Source organism: Motacilla alba, chromosome 1 (assembly GCF_015832195.1).
Source record: "Motacilla alba alba isolate MOTALB_02 chromosome 1, Motacilla_alba_V1.0_pri, whole genome shotgun sequence".
In the NCBI taxonomy this organism is placed as follows: Eukaryota; Metazoa; Chordata; class Aves; order Passeriformes; family Motacillidae; genus Motacilla; species Motacilla alba.
The window spans coordinates 5,609,870-5,635,045 of NC_052016.1; the positions used below are offsets into that span (position 1 = coordinate 5,609,870).

Genomic DNA, 25,176 nt, shown 5'->3' on the forward strand with positions numbered 1-25,176 from the left:
GCAAATTGGTCAATGAGTATTCAATTCCTTTCTTTGAATGCCTACAGAGAAAAAGGTAAACAAAAATACATTTGACAGTGAGTATGTCCAGGGGGAACCTTTCCTTGTATTTTCACTTTATAGTGGCTAAACATTAAGTCAAGCCTTTAAGTTGAATTTAATGTATTAAAGCAATAACAATCAAGGCACAAGGTATTTCCTGGGAATTAATGACTGACTGGGAGAGTTGATGGGCCAATGTGAAGCTGAGGGCCATTAACCTTGGCTAGTCATTAATTTCCCTGAAAATTCCCTGTGCTGAAGTTGTTAGTGCTTTTCAAAATCTTCTCATCTGTTAAGTGTAAATAGAAACATTTTCCCTCATGTCCCAGAATTTTTTTTTAAATAATCCATAGGATGGAGCTACCAGCAGCAGTGCGGCTCCAGATGTCCCTTCCAACCCCAACCACTCCATGACTCTGGGAAAACAGAGTTTTGACCACAGAAAAGATTCTCTCAGGAAATCCTTGTGAGTGAATGCTGAATTTCCAACATTTTCTAAAGGCCCTGCATGGCAGCAGGCTCATGAAATTGGGTTCTCAACTCTCTTATGGAGAATAAAACCAAAAAGGGCAGTTATGATGCTTTATTCTGATGACATTAAGCTCCTTTGTACATGTCCCTTACCAGGTCATCTTTGTGCATTATTAGCTGTTATTAATAAAGTTCACTGTAGTAATAGCTCAGGGGCTTTGGGGAATGGCTTCCTTTTGTGTCGAGGGACCAGAACAGACCCCCAGACATTCCCATGGCATCCAGAATCTCACTTCTCCTACACTGCTTGGGACAATAAATAGATGATCCACAGCAACTCTGAGAAACAGAAAGGGTGATGGCATTCTTTGTCTGGCTTTTATTTTGTTCCCCTGATGGTATTGATTTAACCTTTATGAAAATTAATCTGAAGATTTTATTTTTAAGACTTTCAATTTGCAAGAGCAAGTGAAGTTCTTGCTCTTCCTGTGTTGTTTTTGCTTTGGTTTGTTTGTTTGGTTTTTTTTCTTTTCAGAATTTTTTTTCATTGTGCTATGTTTGGGTCTTTTTGTGGGGGCTTTTTTGAGTTTGTTTGTTCAGGGTTTTTTTTTGCTGGGCTTTTTTTTTTTCTCTTTTTTTTCTTTTTTTCTTTTTTTTTTTTTTTTTTTTTTTTTTTTTTGTGGATTAATTTTCTTATTTGATGAAAAAGTTATTGGTTAGTGACTGCTAACTTCGCCAACTTGCTTTCAGGAATCATTAATTCATCTTATAATTGGCAATAAAATGTTCCATCTCATACTGCTTAAAAATCAGTCATTGCTAACAGCAAATGAACACTCAGCATGGGGATGTGTTGAAAAAAGATGCTGAACCACATGTAGGGAATTTTATTCATCCTGACATTTTTGTGCACCTGTGAAGTAATTGGGGCATATGAGCCCGTGATTAAATGTAGGTAGGAAAGTAACTCCAACCCTCTATTAGACCTAAGGATGAAATTACTCGCATGAAGAATAACCTCTGTATTAACAGATTTGAGATACACCCCTTCAGCATGGAGAAGTAAAGAAAAAAATCCATGACTGGCAAAGGGCCACTCCTCTTAAATCTGAAGTCCAGATTGTGTTTAGGTAGCATTGCTATACAATTTTCCATAGCTCTGTCAATTTTCTTCACGGATGCAGCTCTCAAAATAAGCAGGGAATTGGAATGCAACCCTGGCTCGACCTGATCAGAAGCAAAATAGGAGTTACCACCCTCCCCGTGCCCTGTCCTGACTGTGACTAGCAGAAAGGAAGTCTAAAGAGGATCCCAAACCAAAGGTACTTCATTCAGCAGACTCTGGGCAAACTGTGACCCAAGTCACAATCTGAACTTTGTGGCTGACTCTTCCTTCTTGAACGGGCTACATTAAAACTTAAAACCCAGTACAGGAGGTTGAATTGACAGAGGGGAGAGGACAATGCAGATATATACTGTGTTGCCTCAAACAGCGGCAAATTACCAGGTAGGAAACTATAGAAATGTATCAGTGCCTTTTCTTTTTGGCAAAACACTATATATTTGACAAAACTCTTTCCACTAACTGAAGCAATTGCTGGTGAGGAGGCTGTATTTCATCATTTGAAATGCAGCCCCAGCTGCAAGAGTTCTATTAGATTGTCTAGCTCAATGTTTTATATTTATTCTTATCATTTAGGAGCATCAGATGCTCATATCTTGGAAGGTGTCTCTTCAATAAGTGTTTAGTGCTCTCACAAGTGATAACGCTGCATTGGAGTTAACTCAATCTCACAACCTGTGAGTTCAGAGTATTATCATGGAAAGATCTTGGAGTTTATTTACATCAAATTGACCCATAATTAAGTTTGGCATTTGCATATATAAAATTTGTGATCTCTCCAGTGCTTTCTCTCCAGGATATTCTACAATTCTTCTTTAGGCAGCCAGTCATCTGTTTATTGCTGTTATAAACCCCTCACTTTAGAAATGTATATATTGCATGGGTAGTTAGAGACAGAGCCCTTACAAATAAGTTTCAATAATATATTCTAAAGAGATCCAAACTACTGGAAAATGAACAGTCCATGTTATGAGCTGAAATGACTGTAGGGAGCAGAAAAAAAGGACACTGGAACTTTTCCTCCAGTGCAGATGTGTAGTGGTTGAAGAAGTGTAATCAGGCAGAAAGAGATGCTGGCAGAGAATTGCAGTTACTCTGCTAGTTGAGGTGTTGGGGCTGGATTGGACTCCATGATCTTGAAGGTCTCTTCCAACCCAGTGATTCTGTGTGATTCTCTGTGATTCTGTGTGACTCATTAGCGTGGCAGCTATTTGGTTAACCAATTAAGAAATTATATTGATTTCCGCAGCTGTTCTTAGAAATGCATGTCAGTTTCATTGCAAATGCTTTTAATAACCAGTGGTGTCTCTAAATAGGTTTGGTCCAGGGAAATGGTTGCATTAGAAAACAGATTAATGAATGGCTTCAATGGTTGATGTAGACAAAAAGGGATATATTTCCCAGGGAGTTATGTGGTCATGGACATCTAATTTCTAGGCCCATATTAGCTACAATCCGTTTAAAAGCAGATAAAAATTTGTAATTATTTCCCAGTCTGTTGGAACAGAGCTCTTCTATTTTAGATGAAAAATACAGTTTTTTTTTTTTTTTTTTACCTGTATTGGAATCTAAATGTAAACTGTATTGCTTTTTGGCTTCTCCTTGAAGAGAGTTTCAGCAACCAATGTATTCTTTGGCGGGGGATGGGGAAAAGTGACTTGAGATCTACTGAAATCCACTTGGAGAAGAACAAGGAAAGGGTTTGGGCAGACTTGTGGTGAAGACCATCCTAAGAAACAAGACTGATTCTGCTCTATGTGTTTAGCTAACAAGCAGCACGGATCATGAACCTGTTACAGAGACGGCAAGGGAAACACTTTAAAGCACAGTAGATGAAGTACGAGAGTTTCATTAAATGATTGTGTTTCCATGGAATTGACACTCAAGCCTTACTTCGCTCAAGCTAGATGGTTGCTGGCATTATCATATTCATTGAGTAGAGACCAGAAATAGCTGGTAACGAATAAACTGATGTGAAGGAAAATCTCATTTTCTTGTCCTGATGCTTGGAGATTTTGTAACTCCAAAACAAGGAGTTTGGAATGATTGTAGCACCATCAAATTGAAACAGCCTATTGCCTTAAAATGCTGTCCAGGTTTTGTTAACATTTTATGACTGAACATAACTCTCAGCTATTCTTTTCCAAAGAAGGAGAAAAAGGCTCTTGATGGTCCTATTATTAGAAGGATGATAATTTAACTGGGGAGGAAAGATGTAACGTGAGGAAATTGGTTGTTGTTATAGGCAACTCTTATTCATTCCCAATGATTTCAGCTAAAGCAGATTCTTGGAGGGAGAACTTGTTCTAGGGGAGCTGATCAGCTGCCTCCTGGATTTTCTGGCTTGGCTGGAGACAGAGCCTTTGTAGTTCTGTTTGCTTAGATGTAGTGTGCAGGATTAGAACATTTCCTTACCCTTGCAGAAGTCTGGCCACACATCTCCCACTACCACCATGAGCAATTCCTTCCCACTGCCAGCTCATTTCCTTTGCTCTTCTGAATCCCATGTCAGGGCATTTAATCTCCTCTCCAGTTCTGAAGTTCTCTGGTGTAAATTTCAGTGCTCACTGGCTAATGGATGTCTCTAAGCAGATGCTAAAATTAAATCAATAGTTTTAACTAGAACTAGAATTAAATCAATAGTTTTAACTAGAACTTTTTTACTCTATAGCTCTGCCTGTTTTTGTCTCTGATGGCCATTGGGAATATTGCAGAGCTTTGACAGAAGTTGAAGATATTAAAATACCCTCATTGCTCTGTGCTGGTGCTCAGTGTCCATAGCAAATTGAGGCAAGAGGACTCCCTGAAATTAGGATAACTTTCCAGCTGCTTGCACTACATTTTGCATAGTTCCTAATGACTGTTTAACACAGATTTCTCATTAGCACAATATTCTTGCATGTTAAATGTTTTATAGGGTATTTTTTTGCCACTATTACAGGCAATGGATGGTTTTCCTATAAGAAAATTGGTTCTTGATAAATGGGCTTATGAAACAGTTTTATCTCCTTACTACTACTCAGAAACATCATGTGCTATCCTAACTCAGTCTATGATTGTTTGCGTTCATCTGTGAACATCAAAGAGCTCACACTGTTATTCTTCCTCAACCAGCTGTTGGATTTATTATGCCAAATTCTGGTTTCCTTAGAGTAGACTGAAGTCATTCTTTTGACTATAAATGGATCAAAATTTGCTTCATCACCTCACTGACTCTTAGAAGGGATTTTGCACGTATAGAAAACAAAACATATTTTCTCCAAAGTGGTTTCTATAAACTCCCTTTACACAAAGTGAAAGATCTCTGTGCCTACCATTCAGATTTCCCTAGACAATAAACAAGGGTGTAGTCCAGCCTGGAAAGTTTAAGATCATGATCTGATGACCTGCATGTTCTTAGAGCTGTAAGCACACTTGGTGGCAACTGAAACAAGGATCTAGACCGGAAAAATATTGGAGTAGAAGAGCTTTAACCTGATCTGCTCTCAGATGGACGGGGCAGGACATGGTGTGGCAAACTAGACCTGCAGACACAGGAGGGTTCTTAGTAAGTTCTGGTGGAAGGAAAGGGAGAGATGATTTACCAGCACATAAAATAAATGGATGGTGCATTGAGATGTATCAGTAGGAGTACTGAGTCACAGCTCATCATCTGGAGAACTGGAAATTTTCAGTACCGCAGCAACACATTAGTTGATGTATATATTTTGGGAATGGGGGGACAGTGATAAGTAATGCTTTCTGGAGCATATTATGAGAGAACTGGGTTTTATCTTCTGGGTGTTTCCATCCTTTAAGTTTTCCTGTCAGATTTGGGAGAACAATATTTCACTTGGCTTTCAGTTTGTTTCTGAATCATTGTTACAATGGAATTTATTCTTCCAAGCCTGAATTGCTGAAGAAGAAAAAGCAGAGTTGTTTGGGAGGTGGGTGGTATAGAGGAGAAGAGGTGAAAGAAAGGGTCTGTGCATGACTGATCTAATTTTCTTCATCTCACACACTCAAGGCAAGTATGATAGTGTCTGATTAGTAGTTGTTATTAAGTGACCAAATGCTTATTTTCTTGGTTTGAAAATAAGAATTGAGAGGGCATTTCTCCTGTGATGGGCTAGATTTAACAGCAGTGTTGTGTAAGACCTGAAAGGAACAATGACTCTTTTTGCAGAGGGAACAGTCTGTGCACTGGCCATGCTTCAGTGAAAAGACCAGAACTTGCTACTAGCATTTAATACATTTGTAACAGTTATAGGAAAGACACCTGTTGACAAAACATTATGTTTATGAAGGGCTTAGTGGAGAGTTAATTCTTCTGCACTGGAGGCATGTCCCTGTGGTTACTATTGCTGAGGTACTCTTTGAAGAGACACAGTCCTTGAAGTCATGGGCAGACCTCACTGTAGATATCTATGGAATTTCATATGATATTCACCAGTTGGTAACTCTTGTTTTATTGATAGTTGCTTTTAATTGAAATGTAGGTGAGGAGGTAAAACTGAAAACCTTAACAATTTTCTGTCTCATGCACCATAAGCTCAAAAGAAAGAGGATAAGCACACAGTCTAGAGACAAAATAAAATTTATTACTTATCATCTGTAAAAGCTTGTTCTGTATGTTTAACAAATGCCTTTTTAAGCAGAGCTATGACACAACCATTTTAAATATTCACATTGTTTTCTGAATTATTGCACTAGTGTGCCTCTAGGTCGTCAGGTTTTGAAGGGAAAGACCAGGAGTGTTTTCTTGGATGGAGTAGATTACAAAACAATTTCTACATGCCTGTATCAATTCTTATCCTCATCATTATTGAGTTAATTTATACTTTTTTTAGTGTAAGCTTTGTTTGATTTTGATATTTTTGCATTAGGAATGGCTGGAGATATGATTAGATATAAATGCTGTTAATTAATCTAGTGGAATTAAATGACAGAAACTTTTCTCAGATCAGTACCTGTCTATGTTGCTATCAAAATGTGTGTGTTATATTTGCTACTTTTACAGATTTCTGGTTTACTACTCATTAAATATTCAGGTAGTCTGGCGTCTCACTTATGAGATGTAAGAAGAGGAACTGAAAATAGCCTTAATTCTGCAGAAGACTAGATGAAGAAAAGTGATTTTATTTTTATAGCTTACTTCTTAATATGTCTAGACTACAGGGTGATATCACAGTTTGTAACATGACTGTATGGATTTCTGCCTTACCTTGAAAAGGTTGGGTCCCAAAATATTAGGATTAGAATAAAACATTTGGGAAAGGTAAAGATTGTCTTAAACAAAGGGGGATCCATTGCTGTGGGAAGAATGAATGCAGTACATTTTTGTTACACAAATTTGAAGATGGTATCAGTTGGTGTGACGCTGCATCAATGCACTCAACTCCTCCCAACGCTCCTTTACTGGGCTGTGCCACGTTCAGTGCCAACATCACCCATTTGAACAAAAAGATACAAACTCAAGAATTTAAATACATCATATTTAGATGCAAATACCCAAGATGCAAATACCCAAGGCAAAAGACAGAGAATGAGAGAAGCGTTCATGAGGATGAGCTGTTCTTCCACCAGTGCGAGAGCTCTGTCGGCATGTGCACAGCCTCAAGTTGAGCTGCAGTTTTAGTTACAACACAGACATTTTCCTAGCACTTTTCTGTATTTACCTGCTGCTTTTCTCGAATTTTTTAAGCATCGCAACTCAAATTTTTAAGAGCCTACCACCTCCCGCTAGGCTATGCCTCAACGCCAGCTGTCAGAGACCCATCAACAACTGGGCTTCCAGCACGTTCCTGAGCACGTAAATTATTTGTAGCGGCCAAGACTCCTCGTTTGTTTGGGCGGCAGAGCGGGGAGGCACTCGGAGCTCCTCCAGCGCCCGGCAAACGCCTCCCCGCCGCGGGGGCGGCGAACATCCCGGCGAACATCTCGGGGGCTGCGGGCGCAGGTGGGACGCGGCCCCGCCGTAGCAGCGCGGCCACCGCGGGAGCGTCACCGCCGCCTCCTCCCTTCCTCCGCAGAGCCCCAGCCCGCAGAGCCCGAGCCCGCGGGCGGCTCCGGCGGGATCCGCAGAGCCCCGCGCTGGCGGAGGCCGCTGCGGCGAGCGGGGCCGGAGCGGGGGCGGCTCCGGCGGGGCCGGGGCGCGGACAGGTGGGTGGCGGGCGGTGCGAGCGCGGCGGCGGCGGCGGGGGCGGACCGGCCGTGCGCAGGCGGCGGCGCGGATGCCGAGCCCCCCGCACGGCGGCGGCGGCGGCGGGAGCCCCGGCCCCGCGATAAAAAGGGAAGGGGCCGGAGGTGCGCGCTGCGGGTCCGCCCGGGCGCCGTGCGGCAGAACGTGCCCGGAGGGGATAGAGGCAGGCTGAGCCGGCGGGGGGAGCGGGGGGGCTGTGCCCAGCGATGAGCCGCCTCCCTCGCTCGCTCGCTGCCGCCCGCCCTCCCTCCCGCAGGAATCCCGCGCGGCGCGGCGGCACCGGGACGCGCGGCTCCCCCTGGGCTGGGACGCGGCAGCGGAGCGAGCGGGGGAGCCGCGCTGGAGCCGCGCTGGCGAGGAGGAGCCGCCGCCTCATCCTGCGGCACCGGCCCGGCCAGCGCAGGTGGGTGCGCAGCGCCCGCGGCCGGAGCGGTGACCCCTCGTCCCGGCAGCGTCCCGGCGGAGCCGCCGGCGCCCGTGTGCGGCTGGGGCGGCTCGGGGGGCGAGAGGACGAGGGGTCCGTGGGGTCTGTGGGCTGGGGGCGGCTCGGGGCGCCGGGAGGCGGCGGCGGGGGCCGCGGGCAGCGGGGCGGTGCCCGGCGCACCTGAGCCGCCGCAGCCGGGCTGGGATGGTGGCTGGCTCCCGGGGGAGCCTCTCCCGTCCGGAAGGCGAGAGGGTTACCTGGACGTGTGCGTCGGGACGCGGGCAGCCTCGCCGGCGCGTGGGGATTTTATTTCTTTATTATATCATCTTCAGGTTTGTTTTTTGGGTTTTTTTTTTTGTTTGTTTGTTTTTTTCTAAGACCAACTTGTTCTTGGAAATCGCGTTCGATTTCGGTTTCTATTCTATCCGGTGTGGGGTTTCTGCTGGCGGCTGCGGGTGTCGCCGCCGTAGGGCAGCGCAGGGTGCGGGTGCCCGGAGCCTGCCGTGCTGCGGGGACACGAGTTTTCTTTCTGCCCGCTCCTGACTCCGGAGCGTTTTTCCAGGGAGACGCGTGGCGGGAGCGTTCGGGCGCCCGCTCGCAGGGATGGTGAGCAGCTCTTAGCTGGAGGAAAGGAGAAGGCATGTGCGTGCAAAAGCCAGGTTCCCCCCCCCCCCCAGAGCTTGTACTCCGAAACTTCGCTATTCGGTGAAGCCCGTGTTCTGAGCACCAGGAAGCTTTGGTTTTTCTAGGAAGGCATGAATTTTCTGTTTTTTTCACATTTTCAGGGAAGGATTAACGTGAGGGCTCCGGGTATACTGTGTTTAGATCTTATTTTGTTGTAAATTGTTAATTTGGCAGGATCTGTGGCATATTGCTCAAAGTGCAGTAAGCCTGGAATAAACTGAATGGTATTCATTGCATAAAAAAGTTCAAGATCACTGTTATTTCTATGAGATAATCTTTCAAATACTAGCAATTTTTATTTGCATACATTTCCTTATAACCTATGTAAAGTAACTAAGCTGAGCATGGATATTATGTTTCTGTAAAAAGTATGTTCATTTTCAGATGGAATAACAAATCCACTTAGGTTTTTTGTATTTACCAAGTAATTAGGTGCAGATGTTTTTGCATTGCCACTTCAGAAGTCATTTTGCTCTGTCAAGGTTATGATGTGCCCACCAAGCAACGAGGATACAATAAAAATCTGCAAAGAGTCTGAGAGTTTTAAATGTGCTCTTGGTTTAAAATGAATTGGGATTGTTTGGTGGTAATTCTTCTTTTGTTTTTCTTCAAATGTGTTAAAGAGAAAAATGTAGATAACTTGGTTTGAATATTGAAATGCACCTTTTACAAAAGGGGATGCTTTAGAATGTTTGTCTAGAAAAACAAGTGAGCTGAAACATTGTGCTAATAGGATTTGCAGCATAAAATATTGCTAATTTCTCTTGTATGACTACAGGTGGCAGTGTAGAAGCCAAGAACAAAAATTGGCAGAAATTGTGTTCAGTGTACAAGAATATGAAGAGTGTACTCATGACTAAGCACAGGAACCTGGAAAACCACAGGTATGTGAAGTGATTCATACAGCTGCCTATGGTGCTCCGGGTATTTACTGTATTCTGGTATTCCTGGCTCAATAAGTATTTTTGGACCAATTATCACTTAATGTGTTCACAGTAAGAGCCTAATCAAAATGTCATGGAAAAAAAAATCTATATTTGACTACTGAAAGGAGCAAAAATACTTTGAAGGCAGCATGGAAGGAGAGGTGGGATTTTCCTACTTTTTAAGGTTTATTGTAACTATTGAGAATTGGAACACTAAGTGGCCTGAAGTTGGGTTTTGGTTTTTTTTTTTTTTTTCTAATCCCTTTAAATAAATACATTTTATATTGATAAACCTAGCAGCAGTTACAGGCCTGGATATCCTTGAAAAGGAGAAACTTTAGATGCAAGAGACAAGTTTGCATGTCTGGATGTTTTGGATGTATTATCAGTAAAGTTTTTTAATGAGCACTGAAGGATTGAAAGTGTGAGGAAAATCACAGAATTAAGAAGATGTAATCAAGAATTACATGTAATTTAAATAAGTGTCCAGTGGAGATATGTATACCTTGTTAAGGGTTAAATCTTGTAAAATTTAAAAAAAAAAAAAGACAACACTGTTTTCAATTAAGAAATAAAAGTAAAAGTAAGCAGTATGTAATAAGAGCTCAAGATTAGGTCTCCTATTTCAAAGCACAGGGAAATACTAGATTATTTTAATAATTATTTGGTCATTAATTAGCAACATTAGAGTAAGGCAAAGCTTTTCTTGGATGTTTACCTTGGTGTGCACAGCCCGTGGAAATTAGTCCATGGGTCTGCGTTCCTGGATTCCTGGGAAGCCGTGGAGGATGAGACAAACTCAAAGCTGGGGCTTGAGGATTTTTTAGAACTGATGAGTGGGAAGTTATCCTGGTAAGAAGCGTCAAAGTGGAATTATCACTGTGATCATGGATATATTTATAGTCTTGCACTTCCTTTTCTGGTCTAGGAGAGCAGTTTGTCTAAACCTTTCAGCTGCTCCTGAGAGAATGTGGTTCTGTCGCAAATTCCCATGGGTGACCAAGTCACCTTGTGTCAGCCCTCTGCAGGAACTGGCCTTTGGCATGGCTTGAGTTATGCCCAGTTGCAAAGGAAGCTGCATAGAGAATGATTTATTTTGCTGTTGAAATGGGCTAAGACTGTGCACCCAATAGGTGCAACCAACCAGCTGTCACAACTAAACTGTTAACTCACAGTGACTTGGCATCTTGAGATTATGGAATCCAAGGAGAAATGTTTAATTATTTCCACCCAGTGCTTAAAGTAGTGACCAGGAAACCACAGTTCAGGTATGGCTTTGTGGGCACTCAAGCCCTGAAATTGTAAGGTCTGTAGAAAAGCTGTTGGGGAATAATAACACTCTGATCTCTGGTTTTGGGTACATCATAATGCTTTCCAAATACTCTGTGCCTTGGATAGAATACCCTGCAAAGCTTTCAAAGTTCTTCAATTAAGAATGAAAAAGTGCTAAATCTAGGTCTTCAGGCTGGTGTGCAGAAGAGAGCTCTTCTAAGCATCTGGCTGTCATGTTTTCCTTGTCAGCTGTTACTTCTGAGTGAGCATCAGCACTAACTTCCATATAAACCAGTAGCTCTTTTATTATTATATGTTGTTGAGCAACAGGGTTTAAATATCCATCAAAAACTCACATTAATATCCCTGATAAAGTCAGTTGAACTGTTTATGTAGTATAGGTCAGCATATGCTTATGGCTTTGTTGAACATTGAGTTCATTAGTTTGTGCTAACACATTTAGAAGAGAAAATGAAAATGTCATTTGTCATTGGCACAAAATTTTAATGGGGTCTTCCATTACATCGAGTACTGAAAATATTGTAAAAAAAATGGTAACTAAGCAGTATGATGCTCAAGAGTTCAATTTACAGACACTTCTCTGTGCTAATTATGAAGTATTGACACAAATGAATGAAATCACTTGTTAAAGCGCCTTTTTCAGTGTATGGCAGTTATGTGTTCACGAGATGATTCATAACATTCAGCAATTTGTGATGAATTTCCCTGCCATTACAGGAGATTACTAAGTATCTGATGTATTTGCACTACAGTGGGTTACTTTAAATTAGATTTGATGGTGGAAAGGGAGCTAGAACCATTTTCTATCAACTGAAAAATCAGGCCTGTTTTGTGAATCAGTATAGAATTTTTCTGCACTGTATGGCACAATTTACCCCTTACAATAAAATGCAAATGTTTGAGCATCTTCCCTATAAATACAGCAGTGACTGTGTGTGTGTGGAAGCTCTCAAGACTTCTTTTGTGTCGAAAGCTGTGTACATCAGAGCCAACAAAATGCAGCAGACTTGGTGTAATTGAAAGTAGGATTCATAGTAAGAAATCTAAATTTGGAATCTAAACACGTGAGGTCCCACTTTGAATCAGCAAGTCTTGGTTATGTAGAATACTCTTTGATTTGGTGAAGGGTGTGTTTGAAAGTACAGCTCCCCTCAACAGTGCAGAAGAGGCTGCATCTTAAAAAAACCAGTTCTGTGCTTCTGTTTTGAGCTAAAAGTTGTGGCTGGTTGTGTGTTCTGTTGTCTTAGGGAAGCAGTGTTTAAGGGCTTGCACAATCAGTCCTTTCATGCTATCATAAAGTGGCTGTGATCTGTTAGATTATAAAGCATGATTGCCCAGCAGTTATGGGAAATGTCTGTTAATGATACCAGAGTGTTACACAAGAAAAATTAAACTTTCTTACTCCTCTTTACTTTCATAGGATTGTCTTGAAAGTGTTTTGTGGGAACCTGAGGAATGGCTTAAAGATGCTGAATGGAAGGCAGAGAAATTATTAACATTTCACAAAATAAATAAATACTTCACACATTCACCAGTCCAGTATTAAAAATGGATTTTTAGAAAACCACTAGAATGGTTTTAGATTTTTAGAAAACCAATGTCTTCCAGGAGGATGAGGACAGTCTGAATCAAAGTCTCTGGAGGGAAAGACACAGAGTGAAAAGTTCAATGGAATACAATGAGAGTAAGCCTAAAACACAAGGAGCGTGTCTGAGGCCATTTAGCCTGAACCCTTTGGCTAGAGGTTGATATCAGATTTCCAGTTGGAAAAAAAAAATGAGAAGAAGCATTTACTTGCCCTCAACAGTATTAATGCAGCTGTTAAACCAAAGGGATAGTTATGACACTGCAAGATGCTCATTGCAGATTAATGCAACTGAACTCTTGTGAAAGTCACAACATGCAAAGTGTAAGGAAAATATTCTCAATTAGCAAATGTGTAAAGCAAACCTCCAGGCAGGTATTCCCACCTCTGTCTCCAGGGAGGCTGCCACTGGGATTCCACGAGGAGCTGTAATGCGGGAGGACGTCAATCCTGCAAAGGAGAAATGACCCTGAAATTACCTCCAAAAAAATCTCATCCTGTAGATGAGACCTTGCTGTCAGGTGATGGCCAAGTATCCTTTTGCTCCAAGAATTCCATTGCATAATGTTGGTTCCAGGTGATGCAGAGACATCTCCTGCTGTGGAGTGTAACCAGTGCTGGAAGGGAGCATTTGGTAACCTTCCTGTTAGGAAGGTTGTTTTCTCATGGTGGAGAAGTGCTGGTGACATAAAGGCTGCCAAAGGAGTGCTGGAAGCAGCACATGAGTTGCTGGATGAAAGGTGAAGGATGAAGAGCTGTGCAGCATCAGTCTGCAGTGTAATCCCAATGTTCTGCATGAGGGCAAGCAGGAAAGGCACACAGGCCAAGGTGACATTGGCTGTGGCTGAAGTGTGTGGGGCAGAAGTTGATGAAGGTCATTTAAAGAACAGTCAAGGACTGCTGGAAAAATTAGGTCCTATTTGGACAGGAGCACAGAAGGACAGGCAGGCAGACCAAAATGGGAATGTTTCCATGCAAATGTTGGAAGAATGGAATAGAAAATGGAGGGATTGATGGCTTAGATCTGCAGTGAGTTATTGACAGGCCACATCTGCCACTGAGAAGGTATCAAGCAGGACACTGATTAGGGTTCCTGTGGACAGCCTGGTAAGAGGACCTGTCAAGAGAATAAAATGCTTCCAGCCATGGTGAAGAGACTCAGGAAAAAAACATCTATTGTCTAAAAACTGCATCTCTGACTCTTTAAAAAAGTTTTGAGGGATGTTTAGCATGGTTGAGCAAGATGTAAAGAACAGAAAGATACTCTGCAAAAACATGTTCAAAAATTTTAAAAAAGATGAAATTCATGCAAAAGAAACATGAAATTACAGTAGAACAAGTTAAGGCCCGATATGTAATTTGTAAAAAGCAGAGAAACTTGTCATAAGTGCTTTCAAAACATTCAGAAATGGGATGGCCAATGGTCCAATAGATAACTAAGATCTGAAAGAGCTCAAAGCATACTGCACCTGTAGCTAAAGGCATGTGAGATAATAATGTTCACAGTAGCAGTGAAGCTGAGGGTGCCAAAGGTGATGCCCATTTTTTAAAAGGCTTCCAGAAAGCCTGTGGGAAAGAACAGGACAAGTATGACTGGCATTCCTACCAGCCAGTTTTCTGGTAAATACCATGGGGAAGAAAACTGAAGCATTCGTGGACAGTTTGATGTACCAGGAAAGAGTCAGAACAATCTCACAGGTCTGGTGGAGTTCTTTGAAGGCACTGCTGAGGTTGTGAGTAAGTGTGATTTAGCTGATGCAGTGCACTGGGGTTTCAGGGAGTCTTGTGAGAACGACTCACCAAAGGTGCTGAGCAAAACGAAACTGCTCTGACATAAGAGGAATTTTTTTGTCCTGGACTGCTGGCCAGAAGATGAATAAATGTCCTGTTTGACAGAAGGGATGGATAGAGTTACTCATGGATCTGTGCGAAGTTTAACACCAGTATGCATTGGTGATCTGGAAGGGAGAGTGCAGAATGATTCTAAGTTAATGAGAGCAGCATAAATGAAAGCCAATTATGAAGACCCCAAGTGGGAGCTTGTCATGCTTAGTAACTGGGGTTGTAGCTTGCTGCTGGTGCTATGAATTAATGCATGTGGAGGAGAACAATCCTGCCATTGTTGAGATTATTAGCATGGAAGGAAGTGATGTTGTAGAGAGTTTATCATGCCAAATCCAAGCACTGATCAAGTGTTCTGGATTGGTCAAAAAAAAAAAAAGGGAAAAATGGCTCACAGAGCAGAAGTCTGCTATGCCAGTTTGTAAACTGTCCTTTTGTCTTGACCTCAGAGTGCTGTTCCGAGCCCTGGATTTCAAGGAAGAATGAGGGGGGGAAAAAAAGGGGAGATAACAGAATTAGAAATGGGTGGCAGGGATGATAAAGAGCAATTAAATAGATTGAGAACCTTCAGCCTGGTGAAGAAACAGCAAAAGATGAAAATGATAAAAATCTATATAGGAGTGTAATGGAAAAAAATGAACAGGGAAAGTTCATTAAGTGTCTCTTGTAGTACAAGACCCAGAGGGGATCAAATAAAATTATCAAGTGACAGATTCAGAACAAGTAAGAGGTGGTATTTTTTTCGTAGTGCATAGTTTAGCTGTGAGCCACTGCACATACTGCAGGATTATCTAGGTGTGGACTGTCAGTGCAAAAGCACCAACTCTTGCTTAGAAGAACACAGAGCCCAGTCCCTGAAGGCTGCAGAGGGATCCCAAAGTCCATCCCTGTGTGCTTTTCTTGTCCTGGTGCTCTTCCCAGACCTCTGCTCTCAGCCTTTGCTAAAGACACAATATGAGGGTAGGTGTATCTTTGGCCTAATTGAATGTGGTTATTAATATGTAAAACAAAGAAAAATTGCTATCCCATACAGAAAATGCTGACCAAATGCCACTCCAGATGCATAACAGAAATATTGGTGAGGAAAACTTGTTGAGAAGAACCGATTTATTCTTTTCTTGGGCCTGATGGCTTCCCAAAGCAAAAAAAGTTCAGTTTTCTTTGAAGAATTTACCAGTCTTTGCTATACCACATTTTAGTGCTGTGGTTTAGTTGATAATGGTGATGATTGGCTGAAGGCTGGACTCTCTGATCTTGGAGGTCTTTTTCTGCCTTTATGATTGTGTGATATGTGGAGTTTAATGCCCATACAAGGGAGTTAAGATTCTTAGTTCTGGAGTACCAGTATTCAGCTTTACTTCTGTCCTTGTTCAAAGTAAGTTGGACACTTGTTATCCCTTGCAGTTTATCTTCAGATGGACTGAACTAAAAACCCATATGCAAAAATAAACTGGAGAATTTTGGTTCAGGATGAAATGCTTATCAATATAATAAAATGAAAAATACATGTTTTGAGCATGGAAGATGAAATCTCTTTTCCTGTAAAAATGGTGAGGTTACACCTAGGCTTGTTACTTACCCAAATGTAGGACTAAAGCTATTTTAGGCTTGATCTGAGTAAGAGCTTGGAGAGAATAGGTTATTCAGAATAAATAACAACTTGACCATGAGACATGAGAATGGCATTTAAATATTAAAAGTATTTGGAAGTTATGAAGCCAGGCTTGTGTAGCCTTCCAACCCAGTAGTAAATGAAATCAAGGAAGAGTCTCCCAGTGGTAGATCTTGGTGTGAACACAGCAGAATCAGCACAAACGCTGCGCTGCGCCCTACAAGGAGTCACAGGAGTGGATGGTGCAGGGAGCACAAAGGTTCATCTAAGCCAGGAATATTTGTCTCCTTGGGTTCCTGGGGCTGGTACAATAATTCAGCTTCCCCAGTGGGTGATGAGGAGCACCCCAAGCTGGTTTCTGCTCTGAATTACCTGCTGCAGGAGGTTCTGTGTGTCCACCCTGGCCACAGACTGACAAGGGAAACAAAGCAGGCTGGCCTCCCTCAGTCAAAGCTGGCCTTTGAATATACCCATTCTATATGTTGCTGTCAGATCTGATTTTTCTAGAGGTTTTTGTAGGTCACTTTCTTTTCCCCAGTGGTACTAAGATAAAAATACATGAAAAGACAATACCAGCTAAACCCATTTTTAAGAGTTTAATGGAGGAGTGTCTGTTTCCTACTAAAGTGGAGATTGTCCCACAATTTTCCATAGATGCTTATTAAGCTGAGAACCATATTAAAATACAAGACCCAAATAGCCTTCTGTTTAAGGAAAGAAAAATAAAATCAAAGATTTTTATGAAATAAAATGAAGAATCATGCAAAAAGATTATATGGAGTTTTTGTAAATTACAAAATTAAGGTGATAGAGCCTGTTTGAAAGAAAGGGTTAATTATTTACCCCACCTAAGACACTCATCTCTCTCACGAATGGGAGAAGAATCAGTCCTGTCATTAGCTCAGTTATTTTGACGATTCTCTTGATTGCTTTTCAGTTTCCCTATCTGTTCAACAACAACAAAACAGGCTTCTTAGAGTAATTTCTTGATTTTAATTTTCTATAGTGGAATGCTATACTAAAGGAAAGAAAAAGTATGGGAAAAAGCTCTTGGTTTTCTCTTTATCCAGTAATTAATATAGTGAGGTAATGAAGCTGAACCACTGGCAGTCAGACACTAAAGGAGATTTGGGTCAGCACAGATAGCAGCAAGGTTTGATTGTTCTCTGAAAAGAATTTGTTACCAGGCACTGTAGAACTGAACTTCACTAGTAACACAGTCAGAGGGTTAGGCTTTCAAATCTATTTAAAATCATACTTTAAACTCTAGTGTGTGGTCTTAAGTGGCTGAGGGGATGCGCAGCCGTAGCATATTTCCCAAGCAATTATTTATTCCAGTGATATTTTAGAAAGTGGATGCTGCTGTATGCTTTTGTTTTTCTTTTTAATTGAGTGGAATCAGTTATTTGGAAACTTTTTCAGTTATATTTTTCTAATACAAGATCCTCTGAGAAAACTGGTTGCTTATTTCAGTATTATAAAGCTTGTGCATGCATACCCCCTTTTTTTTTATTTTCCTTTTTATTATCAACTACACTTGTATTTTTCATTTTTTTTGGGGGGGGGGTGTCAGGCACTGTAATTATTCTCTGTTGCCTTACAAATAGTTGATTGTACATGTTAGTTTTTATCTGGATAGTTCTTAGTGTTCCTGATAATTGAGGTGGTTGTGCACTATACAATGAAAATAATAATAATTCTGAAGTCAAAATGAAAGTCACATGCTGCCTTTGATTCAGATTTTGGTTGTAAGAAGTCTGTGTTGCTCACAAAGAAAGTTGTAAACTCTTCTGAAACCTTTGATAAAATGGAAGCCAGGGCCCAAAGCAAACCAGAAATTGCTTATCAGGTCTCTCCTGAGCCCAGTGGCGAGGCACAGACACACTTCTGACATCACCTCCTTCAGCCTTGCATCCTGCTGCCTCCTGAGAATGCACAGAAATTCCAGGTCCTCTCATTTCAGACCCTGAAACTATTGCCAATTTGCTTTTTCAACTTTTAGATAGGCCTTCTTTTCTTGTTTTGTTTTTCTGTTTGGTTTGTTTTTTTCTTTGCTTCACAGCAGTTTTACCTTTAATCATCAAACTTATAGGTGGAGTTTTTTTAAAAGTTTGATCTGTCTTGGTGCTTCCTGACACATGTAAGCATAATCTCTGTGGTTGCTTTACCCCATGCACAAATAATTTCTAATTGGAATGAATATTTAACAGCACATCAAACATACAGACATAACAATGCTGTCTCCATTGACCCAGACTGGGTTATTTTATGAAGTTTGAAGAAGTTTTTTATTTTGTTCAGTCCGAGCAAGCTGGGCTACCCTAAGTGGTGGTGTGCTGTGCCAGCTTGCTGGTGGCAAATGCCTTGAGAGGGTTATTCAATTTAATCTCTTTTACCTCACCAGATAAACATTCATATTATCCTTTACAGAGACCAACTGACAACCTCTTAAACTCTGTTTCCTCAAATGCTTTCCCATGCAGGCATTTGCCTGTTAAATTTTTCAGTCTGTAAAGGTGTAAGATTTTGTTGACTGTGGTGAAGATGCTTTTGGGCAGGGGGGTCCTGTTGTATGGTTTGTGGAATTTCAAGGAGCTGCAGCATCCAGACACAGCAGCTGCTCTGGGACAATGTTTCCTCATCCCTCTTCATCAACCCTGATTTTCCTACTTTTAACTTCCAAAGAAAAGGAAGGCCGGGGGACCTTAATGCTTTCTACAAGCCCCTGAAAGGAGGCTGTAGCCTGGTGGGGTTGGTCTCTTCTCCCAGGTAACAGTGACAAGACAAGAGGAAATGGCCTCAAGTTGCACCAGGGGAGGTTTAGATTGGATATTAGAAAAAAAAATATAATGGGAAGAGTGGCCAGACACTGGAACAGGCTGCCCAGGGAAGGGGTGGAGTCTCTGTCCCTGCAGATATTTAAGACATGCAGACACATATTTGAGTGGTGGATTGGCAGTGCTGGGTTGATGGTTGTATTTGATAGCCTTAAAGGTTTTTCCAGCCTAAACAATTCTATTATTCTATTAAGTTCTTGCAAAAATATCTTGTAAATCTTTTATTTAACAAAGGCTGTTGAAAGAAACATTTTCCTCCCCCCATCTCCGCTCCCCTGTAAACAGACCTGGAAATCCCAGCCTAAAATAGAATTGCTTTGTATTTCTGAGGCTGGGGAATGGAGGAGAGTGGAAGGAGTGCTTGTAATGACTTTTCAAACCTTTAGAAGGTAGCAGTCCTTCCAAGAAGTCTGTTGTAGTTCCTTTGATTCAGCAAAACCTAGACAACTCGTAAGAATTTGAAGCCAGGGGGATTACTTAATTAAATAGATTGCTGATTTATGACTGGTTCAACAATTAATTTAGGTTTTATTTCATTTTAATGATTCAAGAGAGAAGAAAGTTTGTCCCACAGAAATTTCCTTGTGTTTTATATCTCATTAATTAATGTCTTACAGTGAGGAGGTAGGTGATCAAACCTATGGGTGATGTAAAGCTGGGAAGATGGAAAATTCTTAGTTAGAATTAAATCAAACTTACCTTTTGGGGAGTAGTATGGTGTAAAAAAAATGAAGTTTTAGAAAAATATGTAGCTGTTCTAAAAAGCACAGACATTAAGTAACTTAGTGAGCAGTGGCACTCAGGCCAGAATTTTGTAATTAGCAATAAGAGTAGAAATTGTTCAGTGGAAAAGAGGAATGTGTGCCTAGATTTCATGTCCATCAGGCTCTTCACATTTAATGCAGTCAGAGGTTAGGACAAAAATTTATCAGAAGGTTTAGGGAATAAAGAACCAAACAGGCCAGGCAAAAGATGTAATGGCTGAATAACTAAACAGGTGTTATTTAAAAAGTCCACTTAAAAAATCATTTTGTCAAATGTCTTGTTACACGATTCCAGTTTTACATCTGAATTTTGACTGCTACCTGCTTGCTGAAGATGATTTTCCTATTATTCCTCAGTGGTCATGTGTTCAAAATACGTCCATCTAATTTTCCACATTTGAACTGGGGAATATTTTATTCTGAAAATGTTATAGATCTTCAACCCTTACATTTGGTATTTTATGCAGAAGTGTATCTGAAGATAAAAAGTTTCATCTCTTAGACCAAATGTTTCTGAAATAGCACAGGACTTTCCTTGAGTGGCAGCTGTGTGTTTTCTTGGTTATATGGGGAAAGAAACACTTCTGCCTTCTTGTTAAAGTTCATAGATGGTTCTGTTGCCTGCTCTAATTATCTCAAATATTCTTTTACTCTTGCCATCTCCATGCTGTTTTAGTCTAAGACCCTTGTGAAGAATCTTCTTATTTTACAAGCTGATTGCAGTTACCTTTTAGTCACTTGGGTTTTCCACCAGCTCTGCTGGTAAAGACATGTGGCCAGCATGGCACCTTGAAGATCTAGCACATTTTTCTCTCCCAAGGCAGTCACTTTACTGTGATTTTTTTTCCTCTAGACCTTTTTTTTTTTTTTTTTTTACACTGAATGTTAATCTCACTCAAGCTGGTCTCACTGAAATGTTCTTCATTATCACCCGTTTCCTCCCACTCTGATAAATCCATTTTATGCTCTTGCTTTGTCAGGCAAGGCTTCCCCTCCCTCTGCCCCTCTTTTAGGCAGCACTATTCTCTGCTGGAGTGTTAGTTTGAGGGCATTAGCTTTGATGACTTTCGTGGGGCATTCACGAAGGCTGTCCTCAGTCTAGAGGGAGCACTGGCTGTTTCCTCACTGGCTAGTGGAAAATGATTGGGGTTTCCAGGGCAATTCTGAGTTTCCAAGTTGGGGTTTTTTTGGTTTTTTTTTCTGAATTGCCCTCCAGAGAAGGCCACTGACTCCTCCAGCTGCAGCAGGGCTGCGTTTGATGGTCACTGGTGAGGAGCTGGATCTCCCTGCCCAAGGTAGCTCAGTGCATCTGGAGAGGAAAAATAAGATGAATGATTGGGAATTACACCTTTTTGTTATGTTACAGGATCTGGGTTGGCTTAAACTGTGTACGCCTGATACAAAATGTACCCTACAAGGGTTTCAGTGCTTGAGTTGTGTTTCCACTTTCAGTGGCTGTTGCAAAGTGCAGAATCCAAACAGCTTAGCTGGAATTTTCTCAGGGCGCCTCTCATTTAGTTGAGCTGCAAATAATTGGTGGCTGGTATAATTTGCTTCATAATATAGTCATTAATTTTCATCACAGTTCTGTAGAACTTGTCCTGCTCTGCCATGTAGAAAACTGTGCTTTTTATCTTGCCTGAATTGTGGAGATTTTTGAAGCTGATACATGGTTAAAATATTACGTGCTGCTTTTACAAAGTTGTCACTAATGAATTAATTACAACTCAAGAATTTCTGTTCTTGTAGCATGTCCCTATTTCTTGTTCTTGTTCTGGAAAAAAATGAGACTTCTATGGAGACAAAGCTGGCTTTGAGACCTTGAGGGCCATACTCCTCATCCCTTTGAGTGGCTCCAGACTCTATTAAATCAAAAGTTAATGTTTGCTGCTGAGGATATCCATGGTGCTTCACAAGGCATGGATTTTGGGACCTGTAGAAGCGAAGGGCCTCTCTGGTCTCAGGCAGCTTTTGGTAGAATAAGACACTAGACAACAGACAAAGCCTGTGCTGTGTATTCTTTTGCTCTCTCTTAATTCATTGTTTTCTCTTTCTTATCATGTTCACTGTCTAATCTCGTTCAGAAGGTTTGCATAAAAATGTGTATTTTATGCATAAAATTGTGTATTTTAAAGCTAAATTCCAAACTCAAATTTGTAATATTTACTTGTCTCTCATGTAATTCAAGTAGAAACCCTTTGATGAAACCTGAATGATTGATTAACTTAATTACATTTCTCAGTTTTTAATGTGAGTGGGTTTAATGTTTGCACTTCTTGACCTTGCACTTCCTTTACATATATTTTTGCTGCCACATTTCTACATGCATTTTCTTCTTTTTTATTTTTTTTAATGTTTTTTAATGTTTTCATTTTCTACACCTACTGGGAGGGAATAGAGGATGAAAAAAGGATGTGAAGATATGCAAAGAGCCATGGCCTTGAGAGGTATAGAATGAAATGGTTTATTTGATGTTAGTAATGTGCTTAATGCTATACCTAAAATCTATGTTTGGAAGAAGAATGGGGGGAATTCCTTTAAAAAGTGGCACAAAAGCAGGAAAGAAAGTTAGCAGACAGTGATTAATTGCTTTATTGCAAAAGGGGAGCTTTTTGTATCTCCTCTTGGTTTGAAATGAGTTGCTGTAGTCGAGAAGGTGGAGACTGGCAGAAGACTTTCCTGTCTTACTAAGTTGTGACATCAGGAAATAACTAAATTTACCACGGGGAGTTTACCTAACTAACCACAGCCTTTTACTGATATGTTAACTTCGTCCTCACATACAAATTTTGAAATAAAAATGCCAGTGCTTGGTGTGTCACTGATGGGAAGTAAAAGGCAATATTTTGGTCATAATTGGTAGGAGGCGAGACTGACATTTTCCCCAGTTAGAGAATGAGCAGAAAATATTTCATAGAAATTAAATTATTTCTTAAAATTTATGTCAAGCTGACTTGGCATTTGTAAATGCTTGTGCTTTCCCCACTCGTAATGCTTACTGTCTGAAAGTGGTTTTATTTAAATAAGAAACATATTATTTGTTTAAAGCATTAAATATTTATTTTTTTTTAGATTTCAGTCTTCAGCTTTAGCACAGCCCTCAGAATTTTGTTTTCAAGGCCAGAAAGATCCTCATGCTGTCTTTTAAAACATCCTGCATGCCAAAGGACACAGAAATACATTCTGCAATGATTCTGCTGTGTTCAGTATCTTGCAAAAACTTAAGGGGATGAGAGAGAATCCATCACTTAGCCTGGTACTCTGTTCAAGCAAATTATCCTTGCTGATAATTTATACAGACTTAAATCCTCAAGTCTCACTTGGAGACACTTTGGTTTTATCCCTTAAATCACCCGAGGCTTCTTCTATTTCTTCTCCACTTTTATTTAGCACCTTCTGCATTCAGTTCCAATGCCTGTGCATCCTAGTATTGATCTCGCCATGCAGAGAAAGAGCAAGATTGGTCAGCTTGTGTCTGTTGGGTGTCTGAGGACTGCCCTAATCCTTCTTTTCCACAGCACTGCCTGCCAGGCACGTGTTGAGTGATTTGTTCAGTGATCCTGCACCTCCACGAGAGCGGCGTCAGCCCAGGCTGTGCTCCCAGGTGTCAGATGTGCACCAGCTTTGTGTGCTCTCAGAGCAGTATGGCCTTGCACTAGCATTAGAGTTTGCCTTCACTGGGTGTAATTTGTGTCTGCAGATGGGATTTTGGGGAAATACCAGGCCTAACTGGAGATAAATCTGCTTGTATAGGCTGTCTGAGTCTTGTAACGCTACTGTAGGCCTGATTCTACTGTGTGAGTCTTAAGAGAACAGTCCTAAATTGTGTCTTCTGTATCTCCTTGCATTTTGTAATTATTTGAAAATGAGTCATGTGCATATATGCTGGCTTATCATTATGCTTTGCAATTAAGTCAAACTGTACTTTCCTCTTACGTAGGGAAAAACTAGAAAAATGTTACTTTTTTTTTTCAACAAACTCTAAGACCTCTTGGGAACTCCCCTGTTTCCAGCTTGCCCTTCTGCAATCTGTTTCTGCCTTTCTGACAAGATAGATTTTAATTTCTTGGCAGATCTTTCTGAAACCTGTGTCTGGTAGTTTGTAGCTAAAGACAGGCAGACTAAACCAGGCTTTCCGAAGCTGCTCCTCTTGTGTAAATAGTCTGGTGTAACCCTCTGGCTCCGTGTCATGGATGGTGGCAGTGGCAGGTAAATAGGTCCTGGGGACTCTTAACTGTGCAATGTCCTTGAAGTGGAGGCAGAGCTGCCTGAGAAATTTGGGAGGGGAGAAGCAAGCAGCATTTCTTTCCTGACAATGAAGTGAAATGTTGGCTTTTCCATGAATAAAGTTGGAATTATTTATTTGTTTTGGGCAACTGACAAGTGAAGGTGGTCACAGAGCTGTTTGGCTGCCTTCACATGAGCTTTTTTGTCCATTTACGTGTTTCAGTAATGGTCAGCTTTGCCAGCCACCAGGAATTCCTGGTGTGTGGTGGCTCCCTGTAACAAGGGGAGCTACCAGGAAAAGCACTGTGGAGCTTCAGCCTAAAGACTTTTTTTCCAAACTTACTCTCTATTCCTGTCCAATATAAACTAGACTTGGGCTGCTTGGCTACTGAAAGCCATATGTGGTCCTGCCCAAAGGTTTCCTCAGTGCAGACTCTGGACGTGGAACCACCACCCTGTTAATTGCTGCTGCTTTCCCTGCACCCCCTCTGTTGTCACTCTCTCTATTTCTCCTCTGGAAACACTGTGGCTGCACATGGGTTGTCACCACCAGCATAATTCAGTTTGTGTGGGTCCCTTCCATGTCTAAATTGTTGCTGGGGGATAACTGAGGCTGCTTATGAGTGGAGTGAATTATCCAGGCAGGAATTACCCACTCCTGGACATTGACTTCCCATCCCAGAGGGCAGGTGGGGTTTCAGACTGTGTTGTGTAACATAAGTTCAGAAAGTCTGAAGCTTTGAGAAAGCATCCAGGATTTGCACTGGCTGTGTTGTTCTTGTGGGAATTTGTGCTGCTGGGATGTGCAGAGCCCTCAGTGCAAATGAAGGGTGTTGTACATCTCACAGGATGTTCGTGAGGCTGAGAAAGGAGGTATAACCTCGTGGTGTTTGGCACCTTTTTGGTGTGGAGCTTTGAGGGGCTGGAGTTTTTGCTCGTCAGCTGGTCCAGTTTGTGAGGTCACCATGAATGCTGGTTCTTGGAAACTGGAGAATCGAGTTATAGGAGAAAACTCTGACTCCCTTCTGTGTCCCCCTGTGACATCAAGTTGCCTACTCCAGCAAACCATTTTTTTTTGGGTAGGTGGGGCAATTCACAACCCCCACACTGGCTGCATTTGTGCTTTGTTTTCACCCTTTGGAGAAAGGCAAAGCAAGGAATTGGT

At 41.3% G+C, this 25,176-nt stretch overlaps 1 long non-coding RNA gene across 1 annotated transcript in view; it reads left to right on the forward strand.

The window, feature by feature from the left end:
* Positions 1 to 8,237: 8,237 nt before the first annotated feature.
* Positions 8,238 to 25,176, forward strand: part of LOC119698934 — a 78,497-nt gene continuing 61,558 nt past the window's right edge. The window contains exons 1-2 of the long non-coding RNA XR_005256309.1: positions 8,238 to 8,573; positions 9,704 to 9,809. This is a non-coding gene — a long non-coding RNA (uncharacterized LOC119698934). The remainder of the gene's footprint in view (positions 8,574 to 9,703; positions 9,810 to 25,176) is intronic.